This window comes from Plectropomus leopardus, chromosome 14, assembly GCF_026936395.1.
Source record: "Plectropomus leopardus strain MGB_pleo_1.0 chromosome 14, ASM2693639v1, whole genome shotgun sequence".
NCBI lineage: Eukaryota > Metazoa > Chordata > Actinopteri > Perciformes > Serranidae > Plectropomus > Plectropomus leopardus.
In genome coordinates, this window is record NC_142189.1 from 14,591,380 (window position 1) to 14,618,539 (window position 27,160).

The window sequence follows — 27,160 nt, forward strand, 5'->3', positions numbered from 1 at the left end:
ACTCTTGAACTGTCACCATGACATTGTCTTTGATACATCTGTAAACGGTGTCCAATCTTCTCTAGAGAATTGTGATATTTTTTGGTCTGTCCTTAACAATTAGGCTTGTTTTCATCTCTGAGAAATGTTTTTTAGAAATGGCAAATGCTTCGGTTTGCCAATCATGTTTACCCAGGGCAGTCGTTCAGCTGGCTTTGTGTCTTGAATGCAGATGATGTCTTGTAAAAATGTTTGCTACACTGTTTTTTGGAGCTGTTGTCCCTTTAGATTTCACTGGGTCTTCCTTTGAATGAAATTGAAATATTGTATGAAAAGTCATTCTTGCATATGTTGAGCTGCCAACTTGGGACGGCTTTTCAGCACTAAAGACGACAAATTTGTACCTAAATCAGTATTTTCCACATTTCCCAAAAACAGCTGTAAATATTTTTGGGATGCTTTTGACTTTAAGGTAGTAAAAGTGATGATAACCTACAGAGTACCCCTTTATTTTAGTCTCAATCAGATCTGAGACCTAGTTATCAGTTTGATTCACCTCTGGAAATGTAGAAAACCTCCAAAATGCTTTACTTATTGAATGTTTTGGTATGTTTTTAAAGGAGCTGCGTATGAGCACATTTATGATTCAGAGTCTGACTCTAGCAGCTAACGGTGATAACAGTGCTAACAATGACAGCAGTGCTGACAAAGCAATGTCAGACTGTCGACCACAACAAAGACCAGAGAAGCTCAGATTACAACACATACAGAGGGAGTGTGTCTTCATTCACTCCTCTATAAATTTACATTGCAAATAGGGTTTTGTTTCAGTATTAATCCCTTGAATTCCATATTCATAACCTTTAAAGACAGGGATTCAATCACGTGTGTTCAATGTGAAGTAGATGCACAGCAGTTTGGGGAAGAAGCATATAGCCTCAAAGCACTCATGCTGCAAGGCTCTCTGTGAGTACAGTGAGCTCTGTGTTAGTGTGCAAGTGCGAGATGTTTGTGAAAGAGCTCGTTCCACACTGCAGTTATTCGAGTTTGTGGTGTTTTTACCACCTGTGCCATCCTTCCCCACCCTCGATCACCCACGTCAGTCAGTACAGGCTCTCAATTGGATGCCATTGCTTAAATTGTCAGATCAGAGAGAGGTTGCAAGTTGCAAAGTGCTGCACGAGTTGTTGATCAGCTAGTATTGATAGATTTATGTTAATGTCGAGGACGAGGTCTTCATTCACTTTTAAGCCCCTTTTCCACTGCACAAAGAGAAAAACTAACACCCAGTGATATCTGGCTTTTTTATTGAACCCTTTGAAATTGTTTTGATGTCTTTTAAAAACATGGGAAGAAAGCAGCAAGCAACTTAACAAGAAATGGCCCAAATATTAGCAAGAAATTGGCAAAAAGTTACAAGAAAATTATCTGAAAATAAGCGCAAAAAAAGAAGAAAATTACCTCAAAAGCAATGTATTTATGCGACTCTTCATGGAAAAAAAGGGTGCTATTCACCTATGTTTTAACTGCTCTGTCTACCAATTCATTATTGTTACAGTTGCTTTAACTTCTTTTCTCATTGACAAAGTCAAACATGGTGACTGTCGAGCCTGACTAGAGCTACATGTGTTGCACATTTGTATCTTACAGTGGCTGTCTGCCCCGCAGTCTTGTGCTGTAATGTAAAACATGATTTGCTTAGCATAATTTATGCTCATGTGCAGTGTGTTCAACCCAAAGTCAGTTTAGGAGCACACCGAATGAAGTCAGAGTTTTACAACTGCAAGTGAAACTGTTATGTGACTGTTTTGTTAGTTTAGTGTTTGTCGCTGCTTGTGCTGTTTGTGGTGAGGCTTAAGTCTGTCTGTCCTTATCAGTTCAGTGGTTTGGAGGAGATTACAGAGCAGAAACAATGGGTGGTTTTGTATGATTAGACTTTAATTGTTGAAACAAAGAGCCTCTTTAGCACCGTGTGTGACATAGGAAAGACTGGCATAAAACCCCACAGATAACTGGCAGGAAAGAATTTGCTGTGCATGTGAAAGGGTTAGTGAGCATGAGCCTCGTCCCTGCTCAGTTGATTGATTGTGTTCGCTGAAAGGAAAAAGGCGAGCAAGGCTGCCGAGAGCAAGGGGAGGATGGTGAATGTGATAAAGAATAGTGGGGGGAGACAGAGGATTCCTATGTGTTGTGAATGAGGTCATTTGGTTGGTTATGAGGAAGGTCACTGACCCCTCCCTCAGCTCCACACTCCACCCCTATGTCTCTCCCTTCCTCCCCCTCAGCTAATGATACACAATGGCTTTTTGTGCTTTAATGGGCCAGACGCACACACTGGGTCATTCCTACCAGTTCACACAGAAGTGTGCGCACAAGTGATGTCTGTACAATGAGTCCAGTAGGTTGCAATGCATTTATATGTATTGCATTAATCACTAAGTTTATAATCTTGGTTGCATGCGCAGGACTTGAGTGTTGTGAGCTTCATGCAGATAAGTGATGTTGTTAGTGCAACCCAAGACCCCCCATCTATTCTGTTGCTCTCTCAGTTGAATGGTGATAGTAGCAACAAGTTAAAGAAAGGCTCTGTAATCTTTTCCTTACATTTTTGTTTTCTAGAAAATTTTCCAGTGGTAAGACTAGAGTTGCACCAATACACTGGTTTTAAGGTATACCGTGATACAGAAGTTGACAATTATCATATTGCGTACATTTATTTTCGATATTGAAAAAAATGCAGCTGTACAGAAAATCTTACCTTTATTTTGCTTATTTTCAAATGAGAGACTTTTTACATACTTTCACTGAAATAGTTTCAATTATAGTGATGAAATGTTTGTTCAACCAAAAGAAACCCTTTTGTTTTTATTCCTTCCTTTAAAGGGTCTATTTGACTGATAATAATAATTCTGTAATATCATGATACTGTGAAACCATTATATTTTCTGAGACAATTGTTGTACTGTGAAAATTTCATACTGTTGCAACCCTAGTGATGACGCAAAGATGGCTTTTTATCACAGAGTAAACAGGGGTATGTTAACATGATTTAGAGACTGGGGAGGGTTGTAACACTTTCAGTTTCTCTAATCAGGAACAAGCTACAAATAACCTAATTTGCTTTGCGCATGTTTAGTTTAGTCCTCATTCCTTATGTCAGGAATAAACACCTATGGCAGATACACATAGTTTTTATAATGAAAAAAAGCATTTTTTAAAATTAAAAATAGTATATTTTTTCATCTCATTTATTTTTGGAATAGCATTGCCTGTTATATAGTATTACATAGTTACTATGTGTCTATGTAGATATCTTTCATGCAAGTTGTTGGTGCTAATATTTTAGCCATTGGCTTTAAGGTAAGCTAGTGTCTGGGTAGTTGTTACAACATGTGATGAAAAAGAAAAACTCAGTGCAGTACAGGAAGCACAAACAAACATGTACAGCCAAGTAAGCAAACACAAAAGTGCAAGACAAACACACAAACAGTCAAACACAAACATTCACACACAGTGTCGAATGAAAAGCTTTAAAAGTTTTTGTCAAAATCCTTATTTCATAATGTTAAATTTCACCCTAGGCTGTAGGCCTACTATGGGGTGCATTGTGACATTTCATTTCTTGCGTTTGAGACCAAACCATGCATTTCCTGTGTTACAGATAAAGCAGCTACACCATTTAACAGAAGACACGTGTAATTAGTTTGTACTACAGTTTTAAAACACTGGCTAAAAAGTGCTCTAAGATACAGACAGAAAAGTGTTAAAATAATCCCTGGTCTCCTTTACACAGAGAATAGCATGTGTGTATTGGGATAAACATATCCGTTTGTATCAAGCCAGTTCAGGGCCATTTCCTTACAGTTTCCTATATCCTGCCCTTTGTGACTGTACAGCAAGTAAAACAAAGTAAACATTATTATGTCGAGTACATAATAAGTGCACATGTTTTAGGGTTTAGCTGTAGTCAAACAGTGGGTCACATCTTAGGTTGCTAACATATGAAATAATATACACACGGGGGAGTGTGGTGGGATTGCAAGAACGAAGCAGAAGCATCCAGTTCACCTTAAAATATTTTTTGCAGTTTTTGTTGTTCTCTCAACTTGATCTAGCAAAGTCAGGCAATGTTTTTAGTGTAGCTTAAATTGGTAGTGATTGTGGTCGCCAGCAGCACCGACAGCCGTCTATTTCTAAACAGGCTGGTTTCATGATAAATAGAAAGATATCTATTCTATTTGTCATGACACTAGTCTGTTTTTAATAACAATTGTATAGTTGCCGCAACACAGCTGTATGGTTATACAATTTTGTCATTTTTTTTTCTCCTTCATCCCTGGATACGAAAAAAAGGATTCCAAAAAGGAATCCATCAAACATGCTAACACCTGGCATCATTGTGGAGATCCACTCAAGGACACCCCCACTTAACACCCCCCTCCTCCTGACCCTGACTGTGATCCTAATTACTGGGGATTGAATTCTGGATGCACCTCTGACCTCAGACGTCTGGGTCATGTCAATGAATAATACACTGCGGCTAGCATTCTTGGTTACACAGTTCACAAATAGTGAATGGATTACAAATGTGAAGTGACAGTTACTCCTGTGTGCAGAGACATTCCTGCTGCTATGTTTGGTCACATTAACTCCTAATTGAGTTAAAAGAAGTTATTATAGATAGGGATGTCCCGATCGTATCAGTAACGGGCCTGATGAAGGCATTTTTTAATTCATTGGGATCTGTTATTTTGGGCATGCGTCCTGCCCGATCCTTACATCCTTTACATCTGCTGTCATACAGATGTCAGGAACGATTTGTAGCAGATATTCAGGTTTTATTGCAATGCTGCTACTCCAATAAGTAGAAACTGATTTTTATTTCCATGTTCGACTTAAGCTGCTACACATCTTTAAGTGGAATTGAAATTTTTGTTGTGCATTTTTAGTGAAGTAGTTTTACTATAATGCTGTAATAAGTGTAATTATGACCCTTTTTTATGTCTTGTGACTGGGGATGTTAGAGTTAAGCTATAACACTACTTTGAAGTAGAATTGTGATTATATTACTCATTGAAAGTGTTTTGTATGTTTTTTACAATTCTCCACTAAGTGGAATTGAGAGTAATTTCTTAAGATATTTTTTGTTTACTTTTTTGTTTTTCTAAAAATGAAACAAAAAACCCTTGGACGATGTTTGGATGCAGACATTTTTTCTTCCAGTACATTGCAGAGCTAACTGTCTAGCATACATACTGGATTCATTTAAATAACTTTAAAGTACTTGAAGTTTGCATCGTGCAGCTGTATTATCCAGGTCAATCAGCAGATACTCAATATTAAATGCCTCAGATTGGGACTGGGGGCAAAAACCTTGATCTAATTAGTTTTTTGCTTAAAAATGCAAAACCAGCTGGCTCAGTTAAATAGTATCCTTCCACCTTGTAGGTGCTATTCCAGCACACTGTGGCCTGTTACTTTAGCCATCTTGGCTCGGTGTCATAACATAGGAATGTTGCCCATAAAAAACTTACAAGGTGTTGCTTTATTGTAATCTGTGATAAGATTACAGCTGCTTCTGTCTGTCTAGTGGTTGGGTTATATTTTCTTACGGGACATGCTCACTGACAGAGAAAACAGTGATTTTAGAGATGGCGTGATTTGTATAAATTATTTGTAAACCTTAGTGGTCCTTAAGGGGAGGTTAAAGGCAGCTTGGGATGGACGGATTGTAGACACAGCAGGCGTGACAGGTGTGTGTATGAGCAAGGTGCCAGCTGTTGTTGACACCTTAAGGTGAAGAATAGTCTGCCAGGAGATGGACCTGTCTCTCTCTGTCCCCTCTAATCCCTCTCTCCCCGGCCCCTTTCCACCCTTCCTCTCCTCTCCCCTGCTCTGCTTTCTTGGAGAGTGTTTGTCTGACATGAGTTTAGGCTGTTTGTGATGGGAGCTCTTCCTGCAACCTTATTTTTATTGAGCGTCTGACACTTTCGATGAACCAGACCTCGGTTCTATCTCTGCTCCTCCTCCCTCATCACCATGTATAAATTCCTTCTCTGTCTGCACCCCAGTTGCACTCACGCACATACAGTTTGCTTTGATTTCACTACCTCTCTTATCTCTTCCTTTAGGTTTTAACATGTACATGCATCCCCCTCATTTGTTTATTTTATACTGCCATCTATGGTTGTCATAGTGTTTTCCATAAGAGAAAATTGGTATCCATTCTCCCAAGGGAATGACTCATTTTTCCTGGCTTTGTCTTTTACCTATTTAATTTAGTTGAGTGACTGTACAGCTCCCCTCTGTCTTTGTGATCTCGTCTCTCATCTCCAGATTTTTTCTTCACCCGCGCTCTTCTTCCATTCATTTTCTCCTCTGCAGCTTCCCTCTCTACTCGCATGTGAGGCAAAGAATCCAGCCTTGGGGCTACATTGCCTCCTTCATGTTAGGACCAGTGGTGACATTAAAGGCCCGCTACGTGGTCTGTCAGTTTGCATCAGCCCAGCTCTCACTGTCTGTGCTCAGGACCCTAGTATGCGCTTGGCTCTCCACTCAATCACTCCCAGGCTCAAATGCTGGTTGGTAGAGAACAACATGTCTGCACCCGCTGGCTGTAATTGTGCACGTTTATATGTACTTGCAGATTTGTTAAGTCCTCACACCCAAGCTCTTTGAAGCAGATCAATGTTTAAAGGCTTAAGCATAGTGAACGTTTGGTTAATGACGGTTGTGTCAGCAGCTCTTTCTCTCCTCCCTTTATGACACTTTGACCCAGTTGTTACAGCCCCTCTGACATCTTTGTTTTTTAAATGCTCTAAATCAGTGATACTCAACTTATGGCCAGCAGGCCAAATCTGGCCCCTGAGAGGGTTCCAGGTGCCCCCCCTCAACCATTTTCTTATTCACAATAAAAATAAAGTGATTACACTAGGATTTTTTTGGTACTTTTTAATATACATAAATTACCAGAGTGCATCAAACAGCATCAAAGTAAAGCTTTTTTATTTAAAAAAAAAGTGCCGGGGAGGATAGGCCCACACACCTGTCCTTAAATCCTAGAATCATCATAAAATCCTAGAAACATCATTAAATCCCAGGAACATCATAAAATCCTAGAAATGTCAGAAAATCCTAGAAACGTCCAAAACAAATTACCTAAAATTGTAGAAACATGTATGGGGATGCTGTGTCTGGCCCCCTGTTGTTTTGCGAAAGTTGCTCCCAATCAAAGCAAGTTGAGTTTCCCTGTTCTAAAATGGTACATTCAACATGACTTGGCAGACAAAACAGATCAACTAAGTGATCTCCAGAACCAGACTACCAGACCAAACACAGCCAGAGAGCAGCTCTTCTGCAGGCAGGCAGAAAGGAGTAGGTCAAAGTGAGCTTTTCTTGCTTCTTTTTATTGTCAGTCCTTTAAGATAAGCAATCTTAATATCTTGAGGTGCATCAGACACCAAGAGTTTTTTATCGTCTCACAACAGTGCCAGGCCTGTTTGTTCTTCATAGTGAATCAGTATGTACCAGTTTAACTTACGACTACCAACACTCGCACACAATCCGTCCTTGTTTTTTGGCTCAGAACAATTGAAGTTCTGGCAGAAGACCATGCATATCCATCCAGATATTTAACACATTTCTTGTATGTCTAATTTGTATTTTACAAGAGTAGGCGTTCAAAGTGATTCGATTCAGATCCTGGAAAAATGGTATGTAAGGCTCTGAAGACAATGAAGAGCCGGCACAAAGACACAACAACAGCTGCGATGCGTGTCTGTGTGTTGTCACACCCAGGGACAGCGACTGAGTGGCTGTTGGACTAAAACTTAAGATGCTAGCTACAAGTCCCGGCAGGCTCTGTGCCTGGGGATCAAACAACAGCTGACACACACGTGTATACACTTTGTGATGTAACCTGTTTGTCTTCCTGTTGTTTTGACTCATGTCCCTGCCAGGCTTTTTTATGCAAAGAGAATGCAAGCCTTGCTTAAATTTTGCGTTGTATTAAGTGCGTCACTCTCAACTTTAATCACAACTGCAAAATAAACTCAGGGCAATGATAGGTGAACATAGCTAACATAGCAGGATGATACGCTGGTAAAACCAAACATTTCTCAGTTTATTAGAGGACAACCTGTCAACTTTGAGCGTACCAGTCTTATATAGAGAGAGAACTTAGATTGGCTAAATGTTATGGTGATTTTGAAGGCTTAATTAGGTTGGACTGTTAAATTGTTTTGCATTACCCTGGGCAATGATTCAAATATGGTGTCCACCTCATTTATTTAATTAAAGGTACTATAGAGCTGCAATAATTAGTCGATCAATTGATAGGACACTTAGTTGGTTGACAGAAAATTAATTGGCAACTACTTTGGTTATCAAATAATTGTTTCAGTTATTTATTTAAGCAAAAGAAAGCCAAGCATTTACTTGTTAAATGCTCTAAATGTGAAAATTTCCTTTGTCATACATAATAATAAACTGGATAGCTTTGGATTTTTGGACTGCTGTTTGGATAAAATATAAGAAACCATATTACGTTTCAATTTTTTCTTTTTTAAATTTTTTTTTGGCAAAACAGTTAACCGATTAATAGAGAAAATAATTGGCAGTAATGAAAAAATGAATCAATAATGAAAATAATAGTTTGTTGCAGCCCAAGGAAAACTGCATTAGTTTAAATCAGGTGTACTCAATAAGCTGGCAATGAGCAAATGTGCATCGAAAAGGCAGGGTGACATTGAGCTGTCTTCATTAACTTTTTTTTGTTCTTGCTATTGTTTTAATTAATATGGAATCCAATACAACAAGGACACAAGCTACAGCGTTAAGCAACCGTAGCTTTGAATCAATTTCTATCTGGCTCACTATTATCAACAACTGAATATAAGATTCACAAATGTAGGAGTTATGGCAGGGCTGCTGTATTAGATTGTGAGGTTATAATGATATTTTCTGAGTAACATTAGTTTCAATGATAGCTCATTTATTTAAATGGAAGCGTGTATTAGTGCCAAATCGCTTTTTTTTAAATGACAGTGTTTTGGATTATTGAATCAGAGCTGTGCTACCTAGGAGAGGTGATGTGTTACATGTATTGTTCCTTTTGAATAAGTCACTGAGGTGTTTGAGGCACCACTTTTGTCTAATTTTGATCCAGGAAAAAAGCCTCTGGCTACAGGTCAGCGTTCAGTTTCAATTTTGCTCTGTGGACAAGATGATGAGACTGTTGATGTCTGACAGTCTGTCACAGGAAACAGGATTGAAGAATAATTGCTTATGAAACGTACTTGAAGGCAGTTGTCACTCTATTTGCGTCTGTCTCTGTTATGTGGCATCAATGCTTTCTTGTTGTGATCAAGTGACCTCATTCCCTGATAATGAGAGAGGGAGAGGAATGTAGTTGTTCCCCTTCTGTCACTCCCCCACTTACCAAAACATATTAAATAAAGAGATTTTTTAAAAAAAAGTTTGTTGACATTCTCAATACTGAACTTCTGGCAGACTCCTGCTCTGTTCCCATCTGTTCCTCCCCTTAAATCACCGGAGTCGCAGTTGATGTAAGGATTTGCTAAAGGTTTACAGTTAAAATGCAGACCCTGTCTTCCTCTCTCCATGTTTCCATTTGACAGTATTTAATTGGGATGGAAATGACCATCCATCCTTTTTCATGTTAACCTTTTGAAACCTAAGCAAATTGGTGTGATTACTTTAAAGAAAAAAAACATGGAAAGAGGGCAGTAAGCGACTCAACAACACTTGGCCTAAAAATAGCAAGAAATTAGTAGAAATTTCAAGAAAATGACCTGAAAATAGGCACAATTGTGCAGACAAGTAGAAAATATATGTATATATATTTTTTCTTTTTCTATAATATCATTTTAAACATATGATTCTAATGATAAGAAAAAAGTTTTATGGCCATTTCTCTATAGATTCTGTAATAATTTTCCTTTTTAAAAATCAATTTTCAGGTCATTTTCTTTGTCACCTTTGACCACATTCTTGACATTTCTTGTGAAGTTGGTATTGTATTTTCCTGCATGTTTTTGAAAAACATCGAACCAGTTTGTTCAAAGGGTTAAATAGCTTGTGAAAGGCATCTGAAGGCAGCACAAAAAAACCTGACGTCCAACCAGGTTTTAAACAGATAATTGCTTGGTTTACTATTTGTAGACTATATAATCCCACCGAGAGCACTGTTTCCTGTGGACTGAGATAATTTTTAGAAGCATAGGTCAATTTTTGAATCAGAGGACATGGAGAGAGGTTTGATCACAGAGACATAAAGACATCAAAAATCTTAAACTGATCGTGGGGTGTATGACAAATTATCCTCCCTCTCATCTTACCGATTGGTCGTGAGCACTGTGGTCTCCTTAGTTACAGGGGTGGGGACAGGAAGCACAGTGCATGTTATCTTGTCCAGTCACATTGACAGTCAGAGCCTTTCCTTCCTCTGTCTTCCTGTCTTGCTTCCTCTTCTGACAGCTGGACCTTTCCTGCCATTGTTGCATGGTGGAGGGGGCAGCTGTGTGTCGGGGTAGAAGACACAGTTGAGACGTGTTAAATAGATGAACACATGTCAGCATTTTTAGATCTGAATGTCGGTCTTCAGTTCTTCTTTTTACTCTTTGGTCACCCTTTAAGGCATAGTCTTCCCTGATATCCTAACAAGAGCCAGTCTGCCTACTGACAGGAAATGTCAATCTTCCTAGGCCCCTCCAGGCAGCGGGCAAAGGAAAGGGACACCCCCTACTTACAGGCCAGAGGACACGGTTCCTTGGCAACACAAAACAGGGCCAAGGACCGCTTTTCCAACTCACAGACATAAACCCCATCAGCATGCATCCTGACTCTTCATCCTGTTATTCTTCCCATTCCTTATCTCGTACTCTCACATCTTGTTCAGCTCACAGCATGCATCCTGTGCCTTATTTTACATAGCATCCCCTGCATTGTTATGGTGTCTGTGAGCCTGCAAGTGCAGATGCATGTTTGTGGAAGTATGCTCTGGGCTTCGGTGGATAAAACAGTTTTGTTTCTAGATGCCAAAGTGGCGCATGTCCACAGAGCGAGACACTGACAGTGGAGTTAAATGGGTTAAAACAGAGCAGGAGGGATTCTTGAGTAGCACCGTGCAGCACGGCTCAGGTCTCGCTTTTGTTTGTCGGCTTGATTTTTACTGGCAGGTAAAGTCTGTGAAATGAGTTCCCACGAGATGCAGAAGAACCAACAATCTGCTTGGCTGTTTGCGCGCATGCTTTTTTCATGCTTTGTGTGTGTTCACACTAATTAATCCAGCAGTTTAAGACTTCTCCTGTCATAACGAAGCATCTCTGTTGATATGCACAGAAACACGCAGGTTATATCTCAAGGAAGTAAAAAGTGGGATCCCTCCTTGTATTGCAGCTTAGTCGAGGCAGGCTGTTTCCTTTTTTCGATCAAGTATATCCCCTCAAATTTGTGAAACCATTTTCAGCTCATGAGGCTTCTCTCTTAAAGCCAGCCTGTTAAATGACTATTGCTGTGACTTCCAATTTAACGCTACATATCGCTCCCCCTTTAGATGGCAAAAGCAGCAGTAAAATAGCCTATCTTTGCTTGGTATTTTAGAGGGAGCCTGAGTCTGCATTTGTGTGCATTAGGTTGGCTGTTTCAGCTGAGCTAGGGTGTTGGGCTACTTTAAAAGGTGAACCGAGGAGAGGAAAGTATTAACACAAAACTCTAGCTTCTGCTGTGCTGGATTAGAATATTTTTTTTGCAATTGTTGAATAATTAGCAATATCATGAATCAACCCTGAGAAGTAGCTTTTAGCTCTCTGTAAACTACCACACTAACACTTTGTGGCGCTTCCTGTAAGGGAATTTTATCTGTGTGAGTGTGTGAAAACAGTTTCTGTAGCTTTCCACCTTGCTCACTCGCCTTGAGGTGCCTCCCCTGAGTTTATGTGTATGTGAGTGTACATGCACTCACAGGTCTCACCCCAGGATCCCGTTGAAAGTCCCCCCACGCAGAGAGTAATGAACGTTGGACCCTTGCGGCAACCATTAAGAGTAAGCCATTATGGTTCAGTATCGAGCCAGCCCTCCCTGCCAGTTTCACCTCACTCTATGGTAGACCCCACTAAGTGCACAAAACTGGCACTCCTATGGCTCATTGAGCTGCCAGCGTGCCCCCCACCAGCACACAGCCCCATAAAGCAGTTCCACATCATCAAATGTGATGATCCCTTGTTCTAATTTTAGTCTGAGGTCTTAATAGCTCTGCAGATACTGTCTGAGCCACTCATTTCACTGTGAGGCGTGGGATGGGTTAGCATGGTGGTGTGAGGGAGGAGGATAAAATGGGTTTTTGCTGCAACTTTTTTTTTAGGAATCACGTAAATTTTTAACCTGAGTGGTTGAGCCAAATGTGACTGACTGACTCTGATCGTACCTTTTTGTAAAATATGACTGAGAAAGTGATGATCATTTTTTTAACCCTTTAAAAACTGAACAAATTCATTGGCCCAAAAATTAGCAAGAAATTGGTATACGATCACCGGAAAATAAGCACACAAAAAAAGACAAGGACCTAAAAAGGGTGCTGAAAAAAATCAGCGACCAAATTTTAAACATACAATGAAAATAATTATAAACATTGTTTTTAAGTCATTTTCCCCAGTTTTCTTCTTCTTTTTTTAAATTTACTTGTCACCTCTAATTTTTTATTTTCATGCCGTTTTTGTGACATTTCTCGCCAAGTTGCTCAGTGCCTTTTTTCCCATGTTTCTTGGGTTTCAAAGGGTTAAATAGCTTGTGAGAGGTGTCTGAGCACAGCAAAAGAAAACTGATGTTGATCCAGTATTCAAGGGGTTAACGTTTAAAATGCTGTGTCAAATGAAAATATATTTTTTTAATTTTTAAAATTTAAAATTTTAAAAATTTAAATTACTAAATTAATTGGTCACATTTTAACGGGTGGTTTTTAAAATTAAAAATGGTAAACATAGCCAAAAATGGCCCGCCGTTATTTCTACTCTTCCTATTCCAAAGATGGCTGGCATTAAACAGTGGATGAAGCATTTTGGCATCTTCTGAGCAACAGCTCTAGTCAACGCTGTTCTGTCATTTTTCCGACACATACCAACACTTTCTGAAGCTGCCAGTTTTGGGACCACAACAAGATTCTCCCTGACTGTTAGCATTTTTAAGACAGTCTTTGTGGTCTTGCCATCTTAGGACATTTTGTAACACTGTAATTTCTGGCCGCTTGACAGTTCTTTAATGACTTTGCCTCACTGATTATTATGATCTCAAAATTGGCATCGTAGCTCCTTCTTCTCAAGCCTCAGTTAACTTGGCCTACTTTTGAGCCGCGTTTTCCAGGACAATCGCTGCACCTGTTCATCTGTCACTCCTGGTGCTGGAGTCAAGTGACAATAGTCACTCCAGTCAAGCGGTTTTTGTTCTGTGAGCAATATATGCTGTCGCTGTGAAGGTAGACATTTCATCAAACGTAAGACATCCCAACTTTTTCAAATAGAATTTCCAACACAGGTTATTTTTTCCTTGAATGGAAACTACTGTATATTCAGTCCCTTTTGTCTCACTCTATCACTGCTTCTGCTTCTTTCTTGCCTCCTCTCAGCTCTGCCTTTCCTTTGGTCCCTCTCTCCTTGTCTGCACTGTCTGTTTGCTTTGTTTAATCACCAAACTAACGTGCTATGACACGCTCCTATAGCACACCATCACCGTTGCTGCCAGCAGCCACAGAAAGCCACATTCAGCTTGGCACTTCTTCCCCTTCTTGCATGCAGTCACAGTGACAAGCCCAGAAAACATTGCATTTGCCACCGGTTATGATTAATGGCTTTGCTGATTGCTTTTCTTGGCCATCACCACACCTACACGTTCTGCTTTTAGCATACATATTCTCAGGGGTTCAGCCAGAAAAGAGGAGGAGGTAAACTGTGTGCCCGACTTCTCAATGTTACTGACGTAATTGGGAATGTAAGAGTGGTTTCAAGTCATGGTTTTATTTGATAGACCAGTGACTTCAGTTTTTTCGTCAGTGCTTTCAGTAAAAGTAAGACTGAAGCATGTGTGCTTTATTTTTGAGCAAAACTTGATTTCAACAAGTTGCTAAAACAAGTCTTGCTCTTTGTGTTTTAGATGCAGTTCTACAATACTTGTTTTTAAATTACATTTATGGTCCAGTGTGTGAGATTAAATGGGATTTGATGCCTTCAGTGTTAATTGTTCAGGAGGTTTTTACTGGGAGCAGAATCAGCTGCAGAAGGCTTTTCCTCTCCAGAATATATGGACCAGGTTATCTTACAACGGTAATATCATGGAAAAAAGTAGTTTTTATGTATGAAAAAACAGTGGGGTTTGTCGTAGAGGGGCTGCGAACTCTGGGGGCCAACATGACAAAGCAAATGGCCCTCTATAGAGTCTGTGTTTGGTTTGTACATTCTGAGCTACTGTAGAAACATGGCAATGCAGTACTGCAATCTCTGTCAATGCGGACCTGCTTTCTATGTAGATATAAATATAGATATAAACAAGTCATTCTAAGGCAACAAAAACACAATTATTAATTGCTAATTATTAATTATTTAATTTTTAGCTGATTATTCACTAAAGAAAAGATACTTATTTAAGTCCATTCTTTTTCTGCCAGTATATCCCCCTAAATCATACACACTGACCTTTAAATTACTTAAAAAAAATTAGATTGAAATATTGTTAATGTGGGACATATAGTATGTCGTTGTGCCTGTTGTGCCTGTAAAGGTAGAAGAGGGAATAAACAGAGATCTGACTATGCCTGACAAAGATCTCTGTTACATCAAAACGTTGCATAATTAAAACTACTGGGAGTTTTCAATACAGAGTGCGGATCTCCTGTCTGATTCTTGCCTTTTACAAACTAAAACCGTGTCAATGGTTTCCACTGTTGTCAGCCATCGAGGGAAAAAGTCAAACCAGTGAGAGTCAGGGGAGAATGTGAGGTTGATGTGCAATAACAAACAATCGGCCTTTATGCTTTCTGTCTCTTTGTCAGTAGACTAAATATGTGTCAGTGGATAGTAAAGCAAGGTGGAGAAGAGATGTACCACTATTTCCTGCCTGTTTCCTGCTGTATTTGTTTAGCAGATTTTTCCTCTCCGGCAGTTTCCCTCCTCCTTCCGTGTGGAGTGTTATTTCTGTGGGTTCACTGTCTCAGGAGAGCCCTGCCTACAAACACACAAAAGCTCATTAGCTCATGTGTGTGGGGGTGTTTTGATGTTAAGTTGGGTGTTTGTTTTTATATGTATTATATGTATTAAGTCAGAGTCAGAGCACACACATTCCTATGCATTGTTGGACCATAGCTAAATGGTATGCAAGTTATTATCTTCGTGTGTGTTTTAAGGCAGCTTCAGCTCATTATTGATGATCAGAGAGCGGAACATGGCACTTTTGGGGAGGCAGCTGCCTGGGATATAAATGTGCATGTGTGTACATTCGCACACCCAGCATGTACATACTTCCTGCACTATAGTGTAAAAAGAGATTGTGTTGCAGTGTAAGCATTTTATCGCCGTAAATTGCATCAAATGTCTGTTTCCCAATTTGGATGAAAGCATAGTTCCTCTGTGTCTTGGCTTGCCTTTTGGCCATTAGATGAATAAGCACGTGTGTATGTGTTTGAGAGTGTATTTTCAGTGATTTAATAATTTTTCTACCTGGCTCAGAGAGAAGAGAATCCAGAAACCTTGTTACGCCAGTCGTTTATTTAGTAGCCTATCTACTTAAAGACCTGACGCTGGAGCTTTTTACCCAGCCTGCCTCAGGAGAATCCCTGACACACAACATAAATCTCTCCCCCTGGCTGCCGGCAATCCACACCGTCATTTCTGTCTAGAGCCATTTAGACCCCTCAGCCTGTGGGGGCAGCGCTTCTATCCATCATGTCAGGGTTCAGGAACCATGTGGATGAGTCACAGAGTACGTTTACATGCAAAAAAATGCTGAATGCTGAAAAAGACAATATTCCTGCTAAGCTTTTTACATGTCTAATGAAAACAAATATTCCACTAACACTCCCGTTTACCTGCAGCTGTTTGTACTTTGATTAACGTGCCCTAATTTGCTGCTTATCACATCAAAATATAGAGAAGCAGAACAGCTGGGGCCGCTTGTCATTTTGCTTCTTTGCATCAAAAGAGAATATTTTCAGGGCTTCTTACCATGGCGTTCTTGTTGGACTCCCTCTTAACTTTCTTCACCTTCTTAAAGGTCGGCGCTGCGATATTTGTGCATATCCAATACCTGTTGATATTCAAGTCTTTTGATAAAGTTTAAAAGCAGGTGTGTTTCTCCTTTTGACCAAAATGTGGGGTTTTCTTTTGCATGCATCTCCACCCCAGAGCTTCGCAAACTGTTGGGGAGTTGGTTTGTACAACATACAGAGCTGCCCATAAACAGACAAGATGCTGTGTGTCAAAAACTGAGGTAACAAAATCTAGATGAGACTCATATTCCAAATTGGCTGTATACATGTCCAAAATAATGCTATTTAAACCCGAATAATACCGGCATATCCCACATCCTAATCCTAAATGATAAATTCAGAAAATGGCCCAAATCATAATATTTGAACAGAATATGCTGTTTATCAAACTTGCATCAAATTCAGAATATGGTTATATTAGGAATTATTGGGGAATTCTGACGTGCATGTAACCACAGCCACTGAAAAGTAAAGCGGAGATGTATTTTTCAGTACTTTTTTGAATTTGATAGTTGAAATGTACATTGTGAGAGCATTAAAACAGTTTGAATTGAAATAAAAGGGTTAGTACCATTAATTAGTCTCACACTACCCACATGCCATATGTGCATTAAAAAGTTGTTGATCACTGCTATTATATATTCCTCCTGTCCATACTGTCTGTGAAGTGATCCTTTGTTAGTGTAACTTTTATTTACAGATCGGAGACAGAATCCTGTGTCTGTGCCAAAATGTAGCCAAAGCTAATATGATGCCTCAGCAGTCTGGGTTAGTTGATTTAAATGATTATCTTCCAAAGTAAAATTTTTTTGTGCAAAATTACCTCTGTGTCGCTATCCCTCTGCTACAGCTCAGCAAGGAAATGCTTTCGGGTAAACAAACAGGGAATTTCAACTAAAAAGACTTATAACTTTGGAAGACACCCAATAAGTAATCTAATGAAAACAAAAGACAATGTATCTGTTTTGCTGCGGCTTAATTACGAAACTATTCGGATGTGAATGAACATTATCATGGGGTGGCAAAAGCACTTTGTGTTTTCCACAACTGAGTATAGTCACATATCCACAGCAATAAACAGTCCTATGCCGTTCATTATTGCCTTTTCTTTCTCTGAATCTGCGGAAAGAGGCTGCTTGGAAGCCATGGGGAGAGCGACTTGCACCCAAGTGTGTTTTAGACTGCTGCAAGTAATAGACACACTTGGGTAATGCTGTCGCAAATGAGTTGGTGTGTTTGATGTAGCCATTCCCAGAGACCTAACATTGCCTTAATTGGGTTGAACAATGTTGATCCACAGTCTGATCTACTCCTGCTTCTCCAATGTTGTTATTATTTACTGGGGAACTTATTTACTTGCCACATAATTCCTTGGTCCACAGGGTCTTAAAAATGGACTTGCATAAAGAACAGAGTATCTTGTGTTGAGTATTTTGTGATTAAAGGGATACTTTGCCAGATTGTAACCAGCTGTTTTTCAAAACAATGTGGGCAGTATGTGTAGATGAACTGTGGTAAACTTTCCTCCATCTAATCAATGAAGTTAGATTATGGCCTCCAAATGATGCTATTTACGTCACTTGGATTTTGTTGGCTCTCGGGGCTTCTGCTCGAACTACAAGCTGTACTTGGGCATTTTCATATTACCCATGATTGCCTGCCGCCAGCCGCCACCTCAAGGAGTATACAGCTGATCAAGAGACACCCGCCCTTCTCTCTCTCAAACCAAAATCATATCAAACAGAAAAAAACAGGCTAAGTTGATCAAATATAAATCAAGATTATGATGCTGCACTGCTTATTTATTGCCTAAAATGTTTTCAGAAATGTATCTTAATGCCCTGTTGCGCTGTAATGGCGAGAGTTTGTGAACAAGCAGTGGGCACCATACTGCTACCTGCACAGTGAAATCTGAGGCAGAAAAAACAGAAAAAACATCAAAACTAAGCAGTGCTGATCAAATATAAACCAAGATTCTGTTGCTGCATTGTTTATTTCTTGCTCTAAACATGTTTTAGCTTACCATTTAACTGTAATATGATATTGACTGCTGTTGTTTCACATGGAGCATTCGACATTACCTCAGCCAGCAGAGGGAGCGTAGCATTCTGGTAGTTTTAGGTTTTCTGCCTCTTGAGCAAAAGCATCCTCTTTATCTGTTTTATCCAGTCATGTAGCAGCAATTTCAAAAGTATTTGCATCTTTCTACTGCAGAGACAGCCTACTGTTATGTGAGGACTGTATTTATATAGGTGAAATACTTCTTTGGGGGGGCTTTTTATGCCTTTATTTCATAAGATAGATGTCCTGTGAAAGGGGAAAGAGAGAAGGCAATGACATGCAGCAAAGGGCCGAGGTTGGAATCAAATCAGCGCCGCAGCAAGGACACAGCCTTTGTACATGGGGCGCCCGCTCTACCAGGTGAGCTAATGGGCGCCGTGGGTTGACATAATGACACCCACAACCCATTACATTAATTTCAGAATCTGGTAAATTGTCAACAAAGACAAGTGATCCCCTGGTTACAGGATGTTGACAGTAAAGGTCACTAATGCAAATATTCCCTAATGCAAGCTTTAATGACAGCATATTTTAATCCTCAACCTGGTATTTTCCTTGTAAGAACTGGAATAACTATGCTGTCCTTAACTATGCTGATAGTACAGCATACTCATTAACAGCACAGGAATAGTTTGTGCATGAACATCAAAGGATTGTGCAGTGTAGGCCTACTGTTAAATCAAAGATTAGGAAGTAAAAATAAGACAGAGGCATAAGGAAACTTTTTTTTTCCCACACAAAGAGGGAGGGGAAGAGAGAGGAGGCAGCTGTGAGTTGACGATAAGACCCAGAAATGCATACGTTTTCATGGCTCAGTCACCCCCACCAATGCACACTATATTTCTGCTCCCTGCTTTAAAAGAAACCTCCGTCTTTCATATGCTTGGCCTGCCAAACCCCTAAACTGTTGAAGTGGAGTGTCGTCTTGGATAAAGTCGTCTGTTCCGTGAATAAAGGGCAGGAATGCATTAAACGCCCAAATCCTTTCGTTTGCAACGGGTACCCGGGCTTTGTGATTGCTAAAGTGCACAGCTTTAAAGTGAAAAGGCTTGTTCCTCGCCTGAGTCTTGTTTCACTCAGCACCGGCACATTTAGGTGTATCTGTGATTGCTGTTATTTTTTCCTGACACGACCACCACGTTTTTATATGTCTATATTTACCTCAGCTTCCAAGTCGTTTTTTTATTCATATCCTCCTGCTTAAATCATGAATTGAGAATGCACGCGTGTGCGGGCAGAAAAAGATAGAATGATTTTCATCACTACAGGTTTTTGAATCCTCCCTAAACTCATTCAGTCTCTCTGCAGAGTTGAACATTTGATCATTTTGGCTTTAAGATTAATTGGTGTTAGACTCAATCTGTTTCAGGTGCCAGATATTATCAGCTAATACCAGGCATCACAAGGCATCTAAAGCTGCTTTCCTCAGGCAAAGCTGATCACACTGATTGTTCGCCCATTACATATCTTTCTCTTTCTCTTTCTCTCTCTCTCTCTCTCTCTCTCTCTCTCTCTCTCTCTCTCTCTCTCTCTCTCGCACACACATGCACACACACACACTCTCTCACACTTACATGGACAGATGTGCACTGCACGGTCAGAGGACGTTTTGCTGTGAGCTACAGGGTGAGGACAAAGTAGTTATGGAGCAGGTCTATTTTTGGGCTCTTAATGGACTCGTTCCCATTCTCTAGTGGAGCAGGTCTGGCTGAGTGATCTTCACCAGTCTTAAACCTGATTACAGTATCTCCTTCTTGACTACTCTGTTGTTTTTTTAATTTTACTCTCTATTTCTCTCTTTGCGCCATCTTTGATCTGTCTGAGATTGTCCTCATGCTGTGTTTCTATTCATTAGGTTACATTAGATAGGAGGGGCTGCAACAGCACAAAAGCTTTTTACCTAATATGGCTATTCTTTTGTCTTATGCCTTTTCTCTCTTCGATCTCGACCTCCCCTGAACTGTTTTCCTTGATTCTGCCGGTGCTGCTTTTGTATGACCATGTTTTTGGCATCAGGCTGGGTAAATTAATGAAAAGCCCTCCTATCCCATGGTGCTGAGCCCACGGTGGCTGAGTCTGACCTTAAAAAAAAATCTGACATGATGCCACTCAGTGCATCACTCAGTGCCTGCCTGCTAAAGAACCAATCATGACAGTGGAGGGAGCAAATCACAAGTACTAATTGGGCAGATTATTTGGCTGGCATGCTGCATTTAAGCTTCATTACATGATGTCAACACATTTCATTTTGCTTATCAGTAAATTAATTTTTGTAATTCTAAGAATTTAGCTATGTTTACTCTATCAGCGCCTTGATTAAATCAGATGATTATTCTACAGACTATTAATTACTTGAAACTTAGTCATTAATGATGAATTTATATCTTAGGACTGTCTTTCAGCCTGAAAGTATTCACTTGGTCGTAATGAACTCATTATCACGGCACCATTATTCAGGCATCTTCTTATATTTGACCAAAAAATAACATATAGGGATACTTTGCCGATTTTCAACCAGCATTGTATCATTACAGTGTGGGTATTATTTGTAAAACAACTGTGGTACACTTCCTTCCGTCTTTTTTGTATGCCTGCCACCATGGACACAAAGAGTATAGAAACACATCAAGAGAAACGCCCCTCTGTTTCTTTTTCAAACTCTTCTCTAACTTTGAATTTAGGCAGTACTGATCAAATATAAACCCAGATTCTGTTACTGCACTGCCTAGTTCTGGTCTAAATTCTGAATAACTGTATGTACCATGTAACTATACTAAATAATTGTATTTAGAAAAACATTTCAGTGCACTGTTTGGCTGTATTGTTAGAGTTTGTGATTAGACAACGCATTTATCATTCCGTTGTGGCGCAATGCACTCTTGTAATTTTAGGTTTTTAGGTACGAGCAAAAGCAAATGCCACAGCCCTTTTCCTCTTATTTTCTTTTACCATGTAGTACCATTTTCCAAAGTGTTTGCATCTTTCTGCTGCATAGATAGCCCAGTTTTATAAAGAGACCATCCTTCCAGCAGTGTAATACATCTTTAAGGTCCTCTTACTAGCTTTTTCTAGAGCTCTCAGCAATATCTCACTGTCTTCATGCTATAGTTTTGTGGCTTGTGTTGCAAACCTTTAAACCTCTGTAGCACCCCTGTGAAGTGCAAAAATTTAACATACAACCCTGCAATTAATTTGATATAATAATTTTTAATTTACATGTTGTGCAGCTGTATATTTTCAAACAGGGAAAAAAATCCCTCTTTGCATTTTATTTTGCTCATCTCTGTTTTTAGCGCTTGTACCATCTGAATGTGGCTTTGACTTACAACTGAACATGCAGCGCCTTTCGTAGAAATGACCAAGGTACATATCGAGTATCACCAGTCGGCCTGAAAATACAGAGACGTGAAATTTGGTCCATATCACACAGTCCTACTTCTTCAGCAGATGGCGTTTGGTCAGTTGCAGTGGAGATAGCTCAGCTGCCATCATATAACCAAAGTATAAATCTTTTGTCATGTGGTAACAGGTGGTCTTGTACAGGGGGTATATCACATTGGGTCACATGATGACAAGTAAGCTGACAAACACCAGCTGAGGGACAGGTGGTTGAAAGCTCCAGACAAATAGCTAGTAAGTAGACCTCAAGTTTAGTTTTTTTTCCGAAGGTATGTTTTTCAAGGCCAAGAATGAATTTTTGCACTTAATATCCACCGAACAGACCACGTGTCTATATTTTGCTCTTAACTCGCTGCCACTTTCATTCCCATATCTTTAGTTCACTGCCTCAAACCCCTTCATCTGCCATTGTCCTCTGTCATATCTTTTCATAGGTACTCTTCTCTCTACTTTGCCAAGATCACCAATAAGATGAGAAAAATCTTCTCTTTACTTGAGCTTACAAAGGGCAGATAGATCTGCAGCCACAGCCTGTGACATTTTCTTTTTGTCACTGCAGGTTTGAGAAGAAAGGGCAGAAATTAAGAGAAATAAAGAAAAAAGGAGAAAATGAAATGTGATTTAACTTACATCGAGGCAGAAAGGAGCAGTGCGAGTCAAATACAACAACACTCTGCTTGCTCAGCACTGTGGTTATAATTCTCCCTGTCTCTGCCTCATCAAACCTTCTTCCACTCTGCCCTCCAGCTTCTCTCAAGGTTGATTTTTGCCTCTTCCCGACAGATGTCTGGGTAAAACGCTAAACAAAGATATTATAATCTCTTCTTGAGTGTGTATGCAGCCACCCTCCACAGGTAAATAGACAGCTCTGACAGAAAGGGCTGTTTATGTGTGTGGTTTGCTGACTCAGGTTGTGGATGACACACTGGCACTGAGATGAGAGACGGCTGAAGGGGAGAAAGAGGGGATCTGTTACTGCCCCTCACAGAGCTGTTAAAAACACACACATTTTTGCCATATTATGCCGAAGTTCGGGACAAATTCTTATTTTTTGGAGCCTACTCTTCTCTTGCTGATCATCTTCCTCTTTTTTTTCTGTTCTTTCCAAGATGGTGATCCTCAATCTCCCTCTCTTATGTCTTTCTTACAAAAGCCTTTTCTGCCTGGGTGGACAGCTAGACAAATGATTTTGTCGGTCGTGCAAGGCAGGGGGTAATTTTTAGGTGAGCACAGCGCTTCAGAAAAGACTTGCCACACTGAAATTAGAGGTTGTCAAATGCCGCACGTCTCCACTGATGGCCCAGCACGGCCCCCTTATGTTAATGTGGCATTTCAGCAAGAGGAAATAGAATTAGAAGCAGGAGGGGTGCTGCTGGTAGATGTTGGGTAGCATTGTCACATGTGCACACTTTGTCTTTTTAGTTTCTCTTGCTATCTGAAGGATGACTGCTCTTGCATGCATTTGAGTTTGTAAATAGCATACAGTATATTTGCTTTTGCTGTGAGCTATGTGCAGAGAACCAATTTTCTTACACACAGAATGCTAGCTACTCTTATTCATCATTGATGGCTTCTACACACATGCTTAGTCCACCACTGGTCTGTTAAATGGCTTCCCTGTGTTTATTAATGTTAGCTGGAAGAGACAGACATGGGAAGTAAGGTGCTAATATTTATTGTAATGAGGGGGATTTCATTTTTATTGAATGCTATTTAGATAGGCATGGGTGGTATCACAATATTACTGTGTACCAGGGCATTTAAAAATCCTGATGGTGTGACTTTAAATGCCATCAAAAAATACAGACCCTTATCTTTCCATTAGCTTCATACTGGAGAGGCTGAATTGAGGATGTTTTGCATGCGGTGCCATTACGTGTCTTGGAGGTTACGCCTGGGCCACTGTGCATGCATGCATGAGCAGTTTGTGTTCACATTGGCAGTGTTTGTTGCTGTGACACTGCTGCAGAGCTGCCTACTGATATAACTTACTATATTTCCACAATTAAAAACATATGCTCCACTCATTTAAGAAGCTGTGCGAGCAACGTTGTAAGATGGCTTTTATTTTAAAACGGAAACAAGAAAGGTTGAGTGAAACAGATACATTTGTTTTCCCTCATGTCTGTGGAAGATAAACGCATTGAAACTGTAGTAAAAGGTGGTATGGAGTCGATATAATTATCAAAAGATCATTTTCACTGTCTGTTTTGGCTGAAAAACGTGCACATCATGCAGAGTAAAATATCAGAGATTCTGTTTCTCTAGATGTGCCGCAGCACTGCTCACGCCATCATTGTGGCTGCTCTAATCTGGTATCATGGGCACCGAATAAAAACACAACAGGTTCCCTTTTGTTGACATCTTGTGAGTGTATTGTGCACGGAGTAGACTGAAAATGGCAAGACATCTAGCAAGGTGGTATTAAAAAAACAGATACTGCCCAAGCCTAGCTGGCTTCTCTTTACCTGTCATTGATGGCTCCTCCACACATGCTTAGCCCACCAGTGATCTGTTAAATGGCTCCTCTGTGTTTATTAATGTTAGCTGGAAGAGACAGACACGGCAAGTAAGGTGCTAAGATTTATTATAATGAGGAGGATTTCATTTTTATCGAATACCATTTAGTAGTGATCATCTTTTCTGGATAGATTTGCATATCCATCAAGCAGTTACAGAGATTAAACTTATGACCTTGTGATTAAAATACTGTCTCTTTAACCACTAAGCTATCATGTTTAAGTTTTATGGACTTGAGGCTTCTTTGGATACACAACATACAATCATTTGTAGTTTACTGTCCTGTTTTTTATATTCCCATCCCTCCCTGTTGTTATGCTTTCCTGATCTCCTCCCTGTAAGATGTGTCACTGCCAAGCCCCTCTGCTTGTACTCAAAGCTTGGATGTGGCCTGAAGCCACTGGTGTCGGTTAGGACTGATGCAATCTGTCTTCTGAGCTGGATACCACGAGGATGAATTCATCTTTAGGGACTACTGGGAGTATCTGTGTGGACCACAGAGTGCTGAGGTCATGTTATTTGGGAAGGAGTCGCTCTGGGCCGAGTCTCCTGGCTTGTTTGTACGGATCCATTGTGTCTCACAGGTGTTGTCCATGCACGCAGCTGTAGGCCAGATGTTTGTGTGTGTGCTCGTCAGTGTCCGTGAGCCCATCAATCACACACTTGTCAGTTTGTCATCGACAGTATCGGGAGAAAACACTTTTTTTTTTTTTAGCTCAACAGGAAATTCCCGCAATCTGATCCCATGACTAACTCCATAATTTTTTTCTAGATGTTTTTTTCACTTATTTTTCATGTTGGAAAAGTGTGCAGTTATTTTAACTTCAAACAAAAACAATCACTACACCGAAATCTAATTATGCAAGCTTGACCCACCTTCCAATTTTGCTTCAGCATAAGGTTAAGGCTTTGAGGTCAGGAGTGCTTTACTGAGGGCATCTATAGTTGAGTGTCAGGTTCCCCAGCTAGAGTTTAATATAGAGCTCCCAACTGCTCCAAAGTCTCATGAGAGATGGAAATAGTGCCTAACACCCGTCCCCATTCCATCTCACACACATCATTCCTCCTGGCCTCCCCAGCCCTACCACTTTGTTTAAGTTGTTTCACAGAAAAACCTTGTCTTTGTAGATTCCCCTTTTTGAATCATGTTTTTCCTATTACTGCTGACAGCTTTTTGGATCAGCAAAGAAATGACACAAGACTTTTTTGATACAGAGATCCTGCATTACTGCTGCAACAATAGACCCCTCAGTATTCCAGCTCTGTTTTTCACACAGAGCCAAACAATGGCAGCGTAATGCTGCCCCAGTGTGTGATTTTAGATAGCATGCCAGTATTTCAGAAACACTGGTGGATTGTAACTAAGTACATGTACTAAAGTGCTGTACTTGAGTAGAAATTTAAGATACTTGTACTTTGCTTGAATATTTTCTGTTCATGTCACTTTATATTTTTACTCCTCTACATTTCAGAGGGGCATATTGTACTTTTTGCTTTACTACATTTTCTGAAAGCTTTAGTTACTTTACATATTAAGATTTTTGCATAAAACGACATAAGATGAGTTTAAAAAATATGATGTTTTATTATAAATTAAATTATCGAACAGTTTATACGAGTACAGGTTCAATGATTAGTTGATTAATCAATCAGTTGATTGACAGAAAATTAATTGTCAACTACTAAGGCTTTTTCTTTTTTCTTCTTTTTTCAGCATTTTTTATTATTTAAATTATTTGAACTTTTTGGGGGGTGTTTTTCCATTGCTTTAAATAGTCATGACTTTTTGGGGTGGTTGTTTTTGTTTGGTTTTTTTTTCATTTTGTCTAACAGTTTTGAGTTGTATCAATATTGCAATGCAAGACTAGATATTGTCTTAGATTTTGGTCACTGTAATATCATCATTGTTGTCTTTTCCTGGTTTTAAAGGCTGCATTTCAGTAAAGTGGCGTAATTTTTCTGAACTTACCAGACTGTTGTAGCTGTGTGTAGCTGTGTTATTATTTGTTTTTATCCACTTGGTCATTATTATATCCTCCCAAACAGTTGCCTGGTTGCTTTTCCTCTTTTGAGTTAGCTAATAGCTTCTATTTAAAGCTGCCAGAAGTGGCTTGCACACATAACAAATCGTCAAAACATCACACAGTTTTTAAATAAACATCAATTCAGCTCTGTTAAGACCTCGGCTGCTGACTTAAAGGCCCATACATTTTGTACATTTTCATACATACATCTTGTAAGGTGGAATAATGGCGCCACATTCCTGCCTTCAACAGGCTGTATAAAAGAATCTTCCATTTGTATTGCCGTGGCAAATGTGGGAGAAGTTAGAAAGCGCTACCAGTGGGTCTCCCCTATTAGTGGGTGTTACAACTGCAGCCGCCGATCCTCATCCAACTGTGACACACTCACACATACACACACAGGACGGGCAGGATGAATGCATGGCTTTTCTCAACCTGCATAGCACAGCATTCCTCTGCTATGTGAATCTGTACAAGCTACAAAGGCAGTCAAAGTGGGGGGTGTGAATTAGAGGTTAGCACGTGTGTGTGTGTGTGTGTGTGTGTGTGTGTGTGTGTGTGTGTGTGTGTGTGTGTGTGTGTGTGTGTGTGTGTGTGTGTGTGTGTGTGTGAGAGAGAGAGAGAGAGAGATAGAGAGAGATTTGGAGCGTCTTTTGGCAGTGTGTGCGCGTGTGAGTGAGAGAGAGAGAGAGAGGTCCATTAGTTTTATCTGACAGAGGGATCAGATCTGAAGGCATATACCTGAGCGATTCTGCGTCTCTTCTCCGCACCTGCCCAGCCGCTCGCACATGCTGCTCTATTAGAGAACAGCCACAGGGGAGTAACAGGCAAAAAAGGAAAGACAGTGGCCTTAACCCCTAAATAATGCAGCGCTTAACTTTTGTCTCTGGTATATAGAATAACTCGC

At 39.9% G+C, this 27,160-nt stretch overlaps 1 protein-coding gene across 5 annotated transcripts in view; it reads left to right on the forward strand.

Annotated features, from left to right (window-relative positions):
- The window catches only part of qkia (QKI, KH domain containing, RNA binding a), a 104,025-nt gene that overhangs the window by 10,390 nt on the left and 66,475 nt on the right, over positions 1 to 27,160 (forward strand). The window lies entirely within an intron of this gene.